The following is a 14,256-nucleotide window of genomic DNA, read 5'->3' on the forward strand; positions in this document are numbered from 1 at the left end:
AGAGGATGTGGAGTAAGGGCAACACTCCTCCATTGCTGGTGGGAATGCAAACTTATACAACCACTCTGGAAATCAATATGAACGTTTCTCAAAAAATTAGGAATCAACCTACCTCAGAACTCAGCAATACCACTCTTGGACATATAGCCAAAAGAAGTTCAATCATACTACAAGGGTATTTTTTGACTATGCTCATAGCAGCATCATTTATAATACCTAGAAACTGGAAACAGCCTAGATGCCCCTCAACCAAAGAATGTATAAAGAAAATGCAGCACATTTGCACGTTGGAGTACTACTTACCAGTAAAAAAATAATGACATCATGATATTTGCATGTAAATGCATAGAACTAGGAAAAAACATCCTGAGTGAGGTAGCCCAGACCCAGAAAGATAAACATGATATGAACTCAACCATAAATGGATACTAGCTGTAAAGCAAAGGATAATGAGCCTACAGTCCACGACCCTCAAGAAACTAAGTAAAAAGGTGAAACCCAAGAAAAACATTCATAAATCCAACTGAAAAGGTGAAATAGACAAGATCACCTGACAAAATTGAGAGCATAGGGGCTGGGGGGAGAAAGAAGGATAGAAGGGGAGTAGGAAGGGAGAAGTGGAGAGTGGAGGAGAACTTTAGGGATAGTCAAGATGGAGGAAGGACAGAGATGAAAGCAAGGAAAGCGATATTTTGAGGGAACCATTATAGGGCTAGGAAGAAGCATGGCACTAGAGAAATTCCCAGGAATTCACAAGAATGACCCAGCTAAAACTCCAAGCAGTGGAGGAGAGGATACTAGAGCTGGCCTTGCCCTGTATTCAGATTGATGAATATCTTAAATGTTATCATAGAACCTTTATCCAGAAACTGATGGAAACAGAGGCAGAGACCTGTGTCTGAGCACTGGTCCAGCTGAAGAGTTGGAGGAGTGAGAGTATGAGCAAAGAGGTCAAGACCATACTGGAGACACTCACTGAAACAGTTTACCTGAGCTCACCAACTCCAGCTGTGCAAGGAAGAAACAAGCATAGAACCAAACTACTCTCTCTGAATGTGGGTGACAGTTGCATGGCTGGGAAAGACTGCGGGGCCACTGGCAGTGGCACCAGGACTTATCCCTACAGCTTGTATTGGCTTTGAGGGAACCTATTTTCTTTGGATGGATACCTTGCTCAGTCTTGATATAGTAGGGGAGGGCTTTGGACCTTCCTCAAAGCAAGATACTTTACCATCTCTGAGGAATGGATGGGAAGTGGGAAGGATAGATAGAGGGAATGGGAGGAGAGGAGGGACAGGGAACTGGAATTGGTATGTAAAATGAAAAAAGATAGCTTGTTTTCTCCTTTTAAAAATAAAATAAGTAAAAAGACAGCATTTCTTTCAGAGACTATATCTACAAAAAGACATCATATAGAAATGATCCACAGCAATTGTATTCTTGCCTAATTACAAAAAGTTATTTAATATCAGTACTAAACCTAATTGAAGTACATTTTGCCAATATTCTTCCTTATTTCATTAGCAAGTATTCATTCTTTTTTCTGTATATGCTCATCTTATATGAATTTTCCTCATTGACATGCCAATACCACAGGCATTAATGAGTTGCTTGCTAATAATCTGATATCTTTCCCATTGAATGATGTTGATTCCGTTGAATGGTGCTAAATATACACTTTCATCATTCTTGTCTTTGCAAAAGCTCTGAAGCATATCTTAATAGTCTATAGATGAAAGTTTCAAAATGACTTCCTTAAAAAGTCCTGTATTCTCTTAATTCATCTGATAAGTTAAAGTTGCAGTTCTTGTCTTCCTCTCAGGATTCAGCAGCATATTTGGCATCTATTAAAACCATAAGCCTAGGTATCTTGATTTTTTGTACATTTATTTAAGCATTTAAATGTAAAGGCTCTATAGTTGTTTTTTGTTTATTTTTTTTAAAAAAATCTCCAGTTCTGTAGTACTTAAAGAAACAAAATCCCTTTTGATATTATGCTTTATCCCATATGTCTTTCAGAAGTAGGAATATGAAACAATTAACTTGCAATTCATGCTGTCAATCTGGGGCTTCAATTTCAGAGCTTGTTTGACCATATAGCTCAAGAGTGGGAGTGTTACTGTTGTCTCCCCACTTACTACTTAATTATTTTCTTGAAACTGTATGATTGTAAAGAGATATAGGAAAAACGCACCAAGAATAATTGGGAACAATCAAAGGCATCATACTTGTCTGTAGAAAAACTCTTTTCTTTGTGATGCGTACCATGCTTAAGTGTCCATGCAGAGGTATGGAGGACATCACTCAAACTATAACCAGAGTCAAGGGAAGTTCTATCTGCACCCTCTTCATTCCCAGATTTCTGCCTACTTTTCCAAATCACCTGTAATTACCAGTACTTTGCAAATGACTCAGAGACCAATTAGTATGTACTATGTACCCTTCATTCAGTATCTTATTTTTGGCTAGCTGAGTTTTCAAACAGATCTCTCTAGCTTAGCACCATTGCTGTGTGATTTGGAATTTGTCTGGTATATAGTTCTAACTCTACAAATATTTATAAAAACACAAATAAAAACTTAATGTGTTTTCTCTTGTCTGTTTTACTTTAGATAGAAACCTCTCATACTTTACATTAACTCATTTTACCTCTTGTGAAGATCACAAAGAGAGTATCACTCACTATAATGCACATTAGAGTATTGTGATAGCTATTTTGCAAGTCTTATTTGCATACTATCATATCATTCTAAAGACAGTAACCTTGTTAAACTTAACATTTTGATCCCAGGCATGACCATAATTAGTAAGTATTTTGTAACTGACAATTAGATTTCAAGTATTATAATCACAAGTTTAGATATTTATAATAACAATAAAATAATGAATGCTCATAATAACAAAGAAGTTAAGAGCCAACACTAAGAGACATTATAGCTCTATACTTGCTGCTACATGTTATATTTGTTCTTAGGTAACTTATTTATCTATTTATTTGTTCCTGTTTTTCTTCATCTATAAAATGAAGAAAATAGCAGTTGCTACCTGATAAGGCTGAACTAATGACTGCAAGAGGTGATTAGAATACTGATTAGAATGTGATTAATTTTTAAATGAATATGTTGAAAGTGATAAGAACATTCAATACCTATTAACCATACTATTGAGATGTGTTTACTCTACCAAATGACCTTAAGCAAAATACTTAACAATTTATTCCTCACATCAATGATAAAGCGGAGAAAAAGAGATCAGTCACCTTTCTCATGATTATAAAATTAAGAAGTGTTAAAATCTAACTTCATAACACCCTGATTTCTACAAGCCTTGCAAATGAATTAAAGTTTATGTTCTATAATATGCCAAGTATTCTATGTATTTCTAAATTGCTCTTGTGTCTTCTTGCCCTTCCTCAATTTGTAGGTTGCTTAGGATGATTTTTTAAGAGTTTCTAGATTGTTATGGTTGAATTAACAAATAGTCAATTCGGTTCTTAAAATTTGAACATTTTGCTAGTTAATGATGTTGACCAGTTACATACCTTACCTCCATCTTTAGTTCCTTTTTTTGTAAAGTGAGAATACCAGTCTCACCCTAAAAAAGTAATTATTTTCAAAGCAACAAATGAGACCAAATATGTCTACAATGCTCAGCACTAAAAGGTCTTCATAAAAATAAGCTACCATCCATTACTGGTTCTTATTATTACTTGTTTGGTTAGTTTTGCTTTACATTTCAGCTTTCAAAGATCTCATTTGTAAACTTCAGATGATTATATCCTTGTAACACAATGTTTCACCGAACACTCTCACCTAGATCTTCTGCTAAGGTAGGTACAGATTATCCTACTGCTTGGCATTTGTGAGATACAGGAATTGATGTCAGGTATCAGACAGTGAATTGATTGTTTGATAAATTCTGAGTCTTCAAAGAGCATCAGAATACTTTTAAAACGGAAAGATGAAAAGTGTCAGAAAATGAATGTATCTACAGGAAACAGAAGGTCACAGGAGTGAGGGAAACAGTCCTGGTTTCTGTGGTTGATAAAGGAGCAGGTGCCCTGTTTAAAGTAGGGACCTGTTATTAAGCTTAGAGTGACTTTGTTCATCTCATTCCTAGGGGTCAGTGTTACCAGATATGCTGGTGTTTCAAAATAGGTCTTAAACATGACTTTTTAAAAATATGAATACACTGAAATTAAAATACTGAGAATTACTTTATTTAATCATTGGGGTGAGAGTATAATTCAGTGGTTGAGTTTGTTTTTAGAATGCCCTTAGTTCAATTTTCTACACCAAAAAGAGATAAATTCCAAATATCAAACAAATTGGTACTGTCAACAGCAAAATATATGTTAGAGAGTAAGAATATTACTGCAATGTATTGTTCTGTTTACAGCTTCTATGTTGGCTATGCACCAATCTCCAAATCCCTTTTCAATAAAAAATAAACATAATTCTGAAGTAGTGCCATAACTGACTGTCTATGGGTTTGTCTCTTAAATCCTGTCTTCTTAGAGGCTACATTTGACCTGTCATTCTCTTTATTTTCTGAGTGTTCAGAAGTTCTGAGATAGCGTTGGGCACAGTGAGCTGCCAGACAATCTTGGCCCATCATATACCTTACCTCTATCTTCACCTCCGTTTGTAAAATTAGATAGAGACCAAGTGGCACAATGATATGTGTAAACTTCAGGCTGTTACTTTATGTCTTCGTTGTCCAGGTTACTAATCTGTATGTGGAAATTATCAGAGTTATTTCCTAGGATTTGGGTGTAGGATAAGCAATGTTATGGCTATTCTTAGTTGTCATCTTGAATACATCTGGAATCAACTAAAATCAAAGTAGATTGATACACCCTGTGAGGGATTTTTTTCCTTGGTTGTATTATTTGAAGTAGAAAGACCCATCCTAAATCTGTATCTTTTGAGACGGGAAGGTCCTACCTCTAAATCTGGGACAGAACTTCTCGTGGCAGCCTATATGAAGGACATTAAGAAGGAATCACTTTCTCCCTTTTCCTGTTTGCCCCCACTCTGACTGGTAAGTTGTTTTTTTTTTTTCCTTCAGTGGCATTAGAGCCTACTTCTTCAGGATTCCAGCATATAATGAAGACCGCTGAGACATCCAGTGTTGGGGACTGAACAGCTACTGGATTCCTAGATATTCAGTTTGTAGACAGTTATTGTTGGACTAGCTGGACCACAGCCTGTAAGTCAATCTAATAAATACCACTTTATATATGTGTGTATGCATATACACCACACATGTGCACTTATACACACACACACACACACACACACACTACAAAATAAATACTGAACACAGACAGTATGCTTTCATGTCTGTGTGTGTGTGTGTATGTGTGTATGCCTGTCTATCTGTGTGTGTGTGAATTTTTTTTAGTATACAGAAATTAGCCATGTGTTGGCTTCACAAGAAAACTGGCATATGCATTCAAAATATTAAGGCTTGGCTATGGTTTTTAAAGACAGGGTTATTCTATCCAGTAAAACTGTAGACTTCAATATCATCAAGATGAATCACGATTAATCAAAGATCAAATAGAGAAACTGAGGTTCAACCTGGAGATCCGAGAAGCAAAACAGCAGCTGGCTCTTACCTTGACCTCAATCTGAATTCATGATCCTGACTCCAGGAATTTCAGAATAAGACTGTGACTGAGAGCTGTCTCCTCCTGTCATATAATCCTCTCTAGGGCTGGGATTAAAGACATGCACCACTAAGATTTAAGGCATGCACCACCCAGTTTCTGTAGCAAATAGTACAGCTACTGAAATTAAATGTGTGTGTTATTGTAGCCTGGTCTGTAAGGCTGCTAACCAGTGTGGCTGTTTTACTCTCTGAACTTCAGACAAGCTTTATTTATTAAAATAAAAATGAAATGCCTCTTTACATCAACAAAATGACTGTATTCAGTGGACCTCTTATCAACCCACTGAGTACTAGTAAGTAAGTAGAGAGAGGACAGAAAGAAATCCCTACCCTCAGAGAGAGTACAGTCTGCTTCAGAAAAATAAAACTCACCTATTAGAGGACTGCAAGAAACTGACAGCTGATGCTAAATCAGACAGATGAGCTGCTTGAAGTGAAAGGAAAATAAATTGTTCAAGCAAGCACAGATTGATCACTTACTACTTAATGACTCCTTTGGAACACACCATTGTATTTATGTTAGTCTCCATATCGAGAGTGACTCTTTCAGGAAAGAGATTATTGTTGATTTCACACGTTCCTCACTGCGGATAATCAATTATCAGTTGAAGAAAAATAAGTGATGTACACTATAACTTAGGTTTGTGAAAGGGACCCTTCAGAAATGGCAATATTCTACTTAATTATTCTTCTAAAAATATTTTCTAAAAATAGAGGAATAAAATATGGCATCAGATTGTATTCAACTTCTGGATCCTGTGAAAGCAACGCAAAAGATATTTCCATTCCCGACACACAGTAATATAAACAGACACACACAACTTTCTGGCCTATATATCTTGTAAAAGAAAGCAGCTTCATTTCTATTTAATACCTTGATATTTAGAACTGTAACTCAAGTCCTCCTGCAGATTTTTTTTCAGTTCTTCATCAGATTTCCTACCTTTCACTGGTAAGCATTAGGCAGCATCCCTGATTATTTGTTAAACCATTTGTGGGCTTTTATATACTTTCCAATGATTTCTCGAAGCTGTAACTGGTGAAGATGTACCAAAGAAAGCACAAGACTATTGCTTCTCTATGTATATGTAATTCTTCCAAACTCCAGTGTTTCAAAGTGAAAGAAGAAATGAGTTCAATAGTCTTTAACTCAATAATGACTTAAAATTCAATTCCTGGGCAAGCAAAATAGCTCTATAGGTAAAGAGTGCTTGTCACCCAGCCTGAAAACCTGAGTATAATCTCAGAACCAAAATTGTAGAAGGAACGAATTGTTTCTGCCTTTCTTGTGGTGTGTATTCATTCCTTTGGATGCATGTTCTCACACACGCACGCACACACACATACACACATACCACATGTCCATACACATTAAAATAAGTAAGTTAATAAATGAAAAAAAATGATCAAGAAACTTATCTTAATTTTTTTTTCAGCCTTCCCCATGCTTGCCAGGCAGACTCAGTGATTCTTCACTTTGTATCCGTATAGCTCTCTATGGAAACATCTAAATGCTTTTAGCACAGAACTGACCTGTCGCTGAGTTCTACTTTTGTCTAGCCTCTTAGAAGCAGATCTCTGCATGTAGCATTTCACTCCTGACAACTATTTGCCACATATTAGGTCCCCAATTTATTTTGTAAGAAAGCAAGAGATTACTTAACCTTGATTTTAATTCAATGCATTTACCTAGTTTTAAAGCAAACATGTTTTCAGTGGTCCAAAATAGTGGCTTTCTGACACAAGTCATCTAAATCTCAACCAGATACATTCATTTTGTGGGAAATCTTTTTAAAGGGGAATATAACATGGGTATTTAAAGAAAGATAAATTGAGAGTTCTGAAATTATGAGCCCTAGGCCAAAGGAGATTATGGTACAGGTTTATAGAGTGAATTAGGTTTCATCTAAGATTTCTCTTGAAAAAATATTAGCTTGCTTTCATCTAAGAAGATCAGTTCATTGGTCTGGTATCTTCAACATTGACTCTGCCTGGTTTTAGTTGTTAATCTGACCCTGAAGTATGATTACAAAGTATTTATAGTTTTCTCTAAGGTACAAAGATTTTTCTTAGTTTTATATGGTATGGACATAGAATATAGGAAAACTTGCAATGGCATGATTCAGATAGATTTGTACCTCACTATGACAAGATCATTAAACTGAGGATGTAGTTTAATCAAGACAAATGTGAAATAATAAGAGACAATGGACCAAAACAAAGAGTCAACATTAAGGAGCAACAATGTAATGTAATGATCGGGGAAATGATTTAAGAATTCATTCCTTTATTTGTTTGTTTGTTTAATTATTTATTATTTTAATTGTTTATTTTTAAAACAGTCTCATTTTACATACCAATCTTGTTTCCCTCTCCCTCTTGTCCTCCTGTTCCCCTATCTTCTCCCCACCCTACCCTCCATTCACTCAGAGAGGGTGAGGCTTCTCATGGGGAGTCAACAAAGTCTGTCACACTACTTGAGGCAGGATCAAAGCCCTCCCCCTGTATCCAGGCTGAGCAAGGTATCCCTACATAGGGAATGGGTTCAAAGGAGCCAGTTCATGCATTAGGGATAAATACTGGTTCCACTGTTAGTGGTCCCACAAACTGCCCAAGCCACACAACGGTCACCCACACAGAGGGCCTTGTTCTGTCTTATTCGGGTTTCTCAGCTGTCAGTACAGAGTCAGTGAGCTCCCACTAGATCTGGTCAGCTGTTTCTGTAGATTTTCCCATAATGGTCTTGGCCCCTTTGCTCATAATATCGCTCCTCCCTATCTATCATGGCACTCAGGAGTTCAGCCCAATGCTTAACTGCGGTTCTCTGCAACTGCTTCCATCAGTTACTGAATGAAGGTTTCATGGTGAGAATTAAGGTAATCGTCAATCTGATTACAGGAGAAGGACAGTTAAGGTACCTCTCCACCATTGCTTAGATTCTTAGCTGGGGTCTTCCATATGGATTTCTAGGAATTTGTCTAGTGCCTGGTTTCTTGCTAATCCCATAATGGCTCCCTTTATCAAGGTTTCTCTCTCCTTGCTCTCCCTTCTGTCCTTCACCCCACTTGATATTCCTGATGCCTCATGTTCTCCTCTCTGCTCCTCTTTTCCCCTCCCCACTTCCCTACCACTCTTCCCCCTCTCCCAACAATGCCAATTTACTAAGGAGATCTTGTCTACTGCCCCTTACAAGGGTGGGGAGAATCCATGTATGTCTCTTTTAGAGTTTTCTTAGGGTCTCCTGTGGGTTTGTGGACTGTAGGCTGGTTAACATTTGTTTTACGTCTAATATCTACTTATGAGTGAGTAGATACCGTGTTCATTTTTCTGTGCCTGGGTTACCTCACTCATGATGGTTTTTTCCTAGTTCCATCCATTTGCCTTCAAATTTCAAGAAGTTATTTTTTTGACCTCTGAAAGTACTCCATTTTTTAAATGTATCACATTTTCTTTATCCATTCTTCAGTTGAGAGGCATTTAGGTTGTTTCTAGGTTCTGGCTATTGGGAATAGACTTAGGGATTCTTGCATGATAATGCCAGAAGCTAGAAGCTCTGAACTATTTGCTAACTAAGCAGAAGGATTATGCGATGCACAGGATGCAATTTAGATCATAGGGTCAAAATACTGTGAAAATGACAACACTAACATACGCAAAACCCTGTCTGAGAGTCTGCCACCATTTCTTCAAGCCTATGTAAAAACAATCAATTTCAAGTTGGTTGGTTACTGACAACTAAGGCAGATAAATGCACTAAGGTAAGATATATTCCCACCTCTGTTAACTATGAAGCATTTACACTCCTTGAAAGAACAATAAGCATGTAGTATTTTATGTATCATTGACTTATTTGCAGTCTTTTTATTGTAATCTCATTTGCTCTCCTAGGAAAGTGGTGAGAAAGCTAAGGAAAAATAGAAATTACATTCGGAAAAAGTTAAGAGTGAGATTATGCAACTAAACACAGCAAGGTCAGAATAAAAGCCTAGAGCTTACAAATATCATTGTAGTGCTCTTTCACCATATTTTACCAGGATCTGTCAAACGAGTTCAGACTTTGCCAGATTTTAAAGAAACATACAGATAGTTACATTTCATTTATGGAAGGGATAGACTGACTAATTTGAGTTTTATGAACACTGTCCCATAGGAGTTTTATAACATATTAAACTGCATATAGTGTATACAATAGATTACATATATTACATGTATATAATATTATATCTTAAGTATAAAATAGATTTATACTTACAATATAATAAATAAATAATATATATGGTAGGCTGAGATAGAGAATTTGAGCCAACAAGAATTGAAATTTCCTAATGACAAAAATAATTCTAGTTGTCCACACATTCCCAAGATGACTCTATTATGTACATTTCCAAAGCATGATTTTATACTGTTTCCATTCCCTGAATTATTTTAGGAATTTTACTTGCTTGTGCCAACAGAAGGAAGTAGAAGAAACAAGAATGTACATAATGGAAAGCAAAGCAGTTTCTGTATTATTAATTATCACTCATTGTTCACTTAAAGAACATATAAACAAACACGAGGCTGTAAGATCATCCAAACTAACCTGTGTAGACTAACCACTGAACTGCAAGAACAGAGAGAGACTGCTGGAGAACATTAATGTGTTCATTGATGTTCAGCCTGATATCAAATACATTGATTTGGAACCAAAATCCCACGAGGAAGTCCTTGCAAAATTAAACAAGGGCAGAGAAACCGGAAGGAGACACCTGTGAGTCTTGGCCAAGAAGTTCCTGTCATACACTCCAGGGAGCCCTGCCACTTCTTAGGCAGAGACAAGAAAGGAACATGGAGAAAATGAAGACAGCTGGAAAACATAACGGAGGGGAATGTGAGCCCGGCAGAGATGGACAGCCTGCTGAGAGCCTGCCCTACCGGCCACCTTTATACGTGAGCCACACACAAGGGGAAAAGCCTGATGCATCTTTGAGAGGGGGAGATACAACTCCTCTGCTGGGCTGGGAAGATGGCTCAGTTGGAAAAGCGCTTGCCTTACAAGTATGAGGACTTGAGTCAAATCTCCAGAGCCCAGGCTTAAATAAGTAAATAAATAAATAACAGGTGTAGGGTGTGTGCTTTCCATTATCATCATAGCACTGGGGAAGCAGAGGCAGGGGGATCCCTGGGACCAGCTGCCAACTTGAGCCTAGTTGTAGAAACCCAGGTCAGCGAGAGATCCTGTCTTCCAAAACAATGACAACAAAACCCAAGGTGGACAGCGCCCCATGAATGACAGCTGAGGTTGTCCTCTGGCCTGTACGTGCACGCATAGACACAAGCATACAATTATTTCACCAGCCTCAAAACCCTAAAATGACACGCGGAGGCTTCTACTCCAAGGCTAGAATCATCCCAATACAAAAACAGTTCTTGTAAAATTCTAAGGGAAAAAAAAGTGGCCTGTGCCATAGACTAGGCATAGGCCACCTCCTCGGAAGTAGTTTATTGGTGCCTTCAGAGGTCAGAAGTCAGGATTCAGGCTCATTCTCCAGATGCGAGGACTTGGGGAAAGTTAATTCAGTGTCCTCAGTCAGTTAACCTGTTTCTGAATTGGTTTCGTAGTCAGAGGAGGACTTTGAGGTGTATAAATAAATGCCAAGGGAAGAAAAAAAAAGAAATAAAATGATCTATTTTATAATGCTAGTAAGTTTATGAATGCTTTATAATCACTGGTACAGAATGGAGGTGCTGACAGTGGAATTTGACTATTGTTTCAGCATTGGGGATGTGGAGGCAGGAAGATAAGTAGGAAAGTGGAGTCAGAGCTATCAAAAGGTGAAGGCTATAGCCAGGCAGTGATGGTGCACACCTTTATTCCCAGCACTAGGGAGGCAGAGGCAGGCAGATCTCTGTGCGTTGGAGGCCAGCCTGGGCTACAAGAGCTAGTTCCAGGACAGGCTCCAAAGCTACAGAGAAACCCTGTCTCAAAACAAACAAACAAACAAACAAACAAACAAAAAAGTGAAGGTCAGCCTCAGCTGCATAATAAATTTAAGGCCAGTGTTGGGTATGTGAGACACTATCTTAAAAATAATAAACAAACAAACAAACAAATAAATAAATAGTAGAATGGAGCAAATGAAAACATCTTCAGAGACCTTAAGCTATTGTTTGGAATTTTGGGTTGCTTTTACTCATTACCTTAAAGAATTAGCTATATCTTCCTACCATTAACAAAGCAAAGGGAATATTCACTTTCTAGAATTTTACTGCTGAATTGAATGATGACGTCTGAAGTCTATTACCACATAACCCTAGCTTGAAATGGGTGGAGTCTATTCCTAGAGAACTTGGTGTTGCTGGCTAGAAAGTATGCCTATCCTTCCAATTTCCAGAACATCTGAAATTGTTTTTTGTCTTGATCCATTCCAAATATGCTTCATTAGTTCTAGTTTCCTTTTTATTTTTATTTGAAGGGGGGAGGTTTTAGAAATAGTGTCTCTCTCTGTATAGCAGCCATGGCTATCCTGGAACTTGCTTTGTAGGCCAGGCTGGTCTCAAACTCACAGAGATCTGCCTGCCTCTTCAAGAAAACATGCTTTATTTACATCTTTTGTGATTTATCATTTAAGTATGTGTAAACTCTACATACTGTACAAACTGGTACATCATAAATTTATCAAACTGTCAAAGAAACAAATACATGACCTAACTTTCCACATTTTTTTCAGTATTCTTTTTTCTGCCCTTCTGTCAGACTGCATCGCAAACTAATGTTGATTTTTACAGAATTTTATACAAATTAAATCATGTAATATATATGATCTTATTGTCATCTGAATTCCTTCATTTAGTATATTTTAAAGTCATATGAGCTGCTGTATATTCAATTTTGCAAACTAGCTATTTTTGGACATTTCGGTCAGTTATTGTTTGTGGCTATTATATCAAATCTTATTATTCAAATTTATGCAGAAGCATTTTTGTGTTATACACATTTCAACACTAGCTAAATACCTTGGTGTGAAATGATTGGCTCTATTATAAGACTCACAATTTTAAGATACCACCAGTGTTTTCCCAAAATGGTTATATTATTCTTCATTCGTACCTGAGTACATGAGAGTTGCAAGGGTACTCAGATCACTACTTTTAATTGTGGCTGTTTTAGTTGGTATACTATGAAATCTCACATTAGTTATTTTTAGTGTGCTTAATGATTAGAATATTGGGCATTTTTTGATTTTTTATTTGCCAGATTCTGTTGAGTTCCTCCTAATAAATATTATTTTGGCCACCATGCAGAAAGACGTGTCATCTGTCAGCATGACACACTCATTTGTCAAGAAACAGTGGATATGGATTAAGTTTCAAATATAGGCATTCTTACCTATCAATAAAAGTGACACATAGGGAAAGATCAAGAAGATACTCCCCAAAATGAGTATTAGTATTAAGGTAAAGTCTTTTGTTTTGATTTTTTCTATTTTTCTGACTAAATCTATAGCAGGTAGGGATTATTGTATACTTTAGGAAAAAAATTTAGATGGGAACAAATGTAGCGATAGTTCTTAGATATTTCAATATTCCAGAACTCTTGGATTTCCTGATGTCATGAAAAAAATTCAGAAAATGACCATGTGATACTCTATATTTATGTATTTAGATGGCCAGTAATATATAACTAGGAAAGCATTGGACAGAGTTTGCTATTCTTCTAGATAATTAGGCCATAGATAGGTCAACAAATAGGAAGCTCAGATGTTGTTGGGATTTACATGAGATGACACAACACCAACTCTTTCACGTGGCCCACTTTCCACAATCCAAAGACAATAATCAAATTTGGCAATTATGAAACCTCATCTGGACCCTCACTGTGAGGCATGCATATGTGCCACATGCACATTTCCACAGAAACTGATCATCTTCTAGACTACAAGAGAACATATTAAATTAGGGAGCAGAAGTGGTAGAGTAGGATTGGGGAAGAAATAGAGGCAAGAAGATGGAGAGTGTTTGAAAAATATTGCATGCATTTATGCAATTTTGTATTTAGAAAAGAGATCAATGAAGAAGTAGAAATAATTCAAAGCAAAACAGCATCCTGGGGCCAGCTTTCAGAAAATGCTACGCTTGAAGAGTATTCATAATAGATCTCACCAATTTAACTAAGTACTGAAATGATTAACTCTCTAATGGAGTCTCTTAATTTTGTCTCCACGTTGCATATGAAAGCAGACATTTGACTCCTTTTCCTTTTTATGCAGGAATTTCAAAGACGAGTTTGCCTCCTTCTCAACCCCAGGGAGTCTTTAGTTTTACTGTCATCTCTCAAGGGGAAGATAGACTACTGTTCAGATTTGTTACTTCTCTGTGTGTCAGTAAGAACAAGCAAAAAATGGATTCAATCTTATGCGTGCTTGTTCCAAATAAGTTAAAAAAAGTTTCTAATATTGGCAATACAATTACATTTTACATTTACCATTTAAGGAATGACCAAAAGAAAAGTGTCTCACAATTTTATGAGAATAATTTCAAAATTATTATAAATGCTTTAACTTTATTAGTAACTAATTAGTAAGCTAATTTGTGTTAAAT

Source organism: Myodes glareolus, chromosome X, assembly GCF_982192425.1.
Source record: "Myodes glareolus chromosome X, mMyoGla1.1, whole genome shotgun sequence".
Taxonomy (NCBI): domain Eukaryota; kingdom Metazoa; phylum Chordata; class Mammalia; order Rodentia; family Cricetidae; genus Myodes; species Myodes glareolus.